Here is a 2855-nt window from a genome sequence, read left to right on the forward strand (position 1 = left end):
TTAACTGCTACACAATGCTTATTTGCAGAAACATAAAACAGTGAATATTGAAAAGCATCCATTTGTCCCAAGGCCTTGTTTAAAGGCACTTTGGATGGGTGTAAATAGAATCATAATTAAAAACCAAACCAAACCATAGACCAGCTCTTAGAAATCAACCAGAATAAGGATTCACTTTTGGTAGAGATAAAGTTAAACAAACGACATCCACTTTTTGGCAAGCACATGCTACATACCTGTCACACACCAGGCATTTTCTTAGAGAAGAAACATACAGTGGTGACTAGAACAAGTCATTTCCTTTGTGCTTTCAAATTAGTGAAAGAAACACACAAACATATAGTTATACAATATGAACATATGTAGTTTCAATATGCAGCATATGACAAAATTGCACTGTGCAAAAATACAAGTATTTATAAGTTCAAAAAAGGTACAAAGAAATGTTATTAAGTGGATGATTTGTTGGAGTTTTAGGAATATTTGTAAGACTCTAATTATAGATGGATGGGTGATACATATTGGTAATTCTGGTACTTGGAAGCCTAAGGCAGAAAGATTGCAAGTTTGAGGCCAGTTTCTGCTACTTAGCTAAACCTTGTCTGAAAAAATAGTGAATGGCTGAAGATATCTCTCAGTGGTAGGGGACTAGCCCAGCATGCGTGATGTCCTGCATACAATCATCAGTACTAGAACAAAACAAAATGAAAACAAAAACCCAAATCAACAACAACAAAAAATAAACCAAAAGAAAACAACAGAGGCTAAATGCAGCCATAAGCCAGGAGATGCCAGCAGCCATGAGGCTGGAAAAGATGAGCAACAGATTCTCTTTTAGACCCTGCAGGAGTATGTTCTCACCAATGCCTTGATTTCAGCCCAGTGAAACCGATTTTGTATTTCTTGTCTCTCAAGCTGTGAGAAAATAAATGTGTGTTTTAAAAAACAAAACAGAAGCATAAAAAACCTCTGTGTTTACAAATAACACAGACCTACCCGAGAATCCAAGATCTCTCCCTCACCAGCAAAGAAGTGGAGGGATGTGTTGCATCTGCTTATGACTGCCTCTTCAAGCTTCGTTTTGATAGAGAACAAAACTTACTCATAGTTCCTGATAAATTATTAACACCCTAAAAGGCTATCATCAGGTGAATTTATTCTGTCTCCTGATGCTATGTATACTATAGTTCCTGTGGCAGAGAGTGAGCTTAAAGACTGCCTCACAGAGATTTTCTTCGTGTCTCAAGATAATTTTTTTTTGGAGGGGAGGAAGGGTCTACAGGGTGTTCAGAGTCTCACTACTACATAGGACTCCTAGAGATCCACTTATTTATTTTCTCATTAACTTTGTTGAAAATCAATAATTATATAACATATTAAAAACTATAGGCAAATATTGAAATGTGAAAGATATAAGATGTAGACAATGAATTTAGGGAAATATTTCTGAAATGAATACATAGCATGAGATTAATAATAGATTGCACATTGTAAATAAATTATTTACAAACTTAAATGAATGTAACAATAAAAATTTTCCAAAATAAAAATGAAGAAGAATTTACAGATCAGTCATATAATAGTTCACTCTGTGCCAAAATCAAGAAACTTATAATCATATAATTAGAATTCTCAAAGGAGAAAGGGGTAGGAAATAAATATTTAAAGATTTTAAAATTTGTGATTTTAGTTGAAATTATAGGAACCACATTTCCAAGAAAAATGAGCCTTTGCCCAAGAATTTTGAATAAAATCATACCAAGGTATACAAACATGAAACTGTCCAAAACTAATTGTAAAGAAAAAAATCATTGAAGCATATACATTAAAAACTCAGCTATTGAAATTTATTTCCCAAAATGATCTGGCACACATTATGTGGGAGTGTGCTCTGGGCAGTTAGCAGGCAGGGCTGCACTCATTGGAAGAGCATTTGGCCTGGGTCTGAAAGTGTATGGAGCAATTTCAAAGGGCAAAGTGGAGAGGGAGGAGGAGGGCATCCTTATCCGAAAAACACAGGTAAAGATTTAAAATAGAAAAATGTATGAGAAGTGGCAGAGAATAGAAGATATTTTTAGGGTGCTGAAAGTACTTTGTATGATATAATGGTGAATATGTTATTATATACTTTCCAAAATGCAAACCTTATAGTCCATGTAAAATAAACTTCCTTTAAACATACAAAAAAAACAAAAACAAAAACAAAAACAAAAACAAAAATCTTAGCTATGGAAGAACAAAATTAAATAGCATCTTATTCCACATTAGAAAAAAAAAGAGTGAGTGGATAAGAAACTAGACTAGCAAGTGGGTAAGAAACTAGACAATGCGCAATCTATTATTAAAAGAACTGAAAGAAAAAAAAAGATCTGTCCTCATTGAATTTTTTTTTTTTTTTTTTTAGGAATTTGACAATGGTTGCTGTATTACATGATGCTATCTTCAAATTCGTTGCTTAGGTTACCAGAAATGAAAGTGCATTTGGTTTAAAGATAAAACAAGACAAAACAATAACAAAAAAAGTTGTAAGAAATTCAAACGAGGAAGAAGAAAGAAAAGAATAAAAGAAAAAAATTAAGGATTAACTTCTCCTTTCAAAATACCAGCAGAAATCAACAATACAATTACCCAAACTATTCTCTATATATACCTAAATTTATCTTTCCCCCTTCTTTCACTTGTCCTTTTCCTCATCCAAGATTTTCCTTCCCATTGACTAAATTCTTTCCCTTTGACAGTATCTGTTGTACTATTTAAATTTTAATTACTCTTTCAAATTGTTACACGAGTGAGATAGTACAATGTTTGCACTTGTGGATCTGATTTCACTTACTAATATAGTCCCTAGCTGTATC

The sequence above is a fragment of the Octodon degus genome, unplaced genomic scaffold (genome assembly GCF_000260255.1).
Source record: "Octodon degus isolate 3935 unplaced genomic scaffold, OctDeg1.0 scaffold00053, whole genome shotgun sequence".
Lineage (NCBI taxonomy): Eukaryota > Metazoa > Chordata > Mammalia > Rodentia > Octodontidae > Octodon > Octodon degus.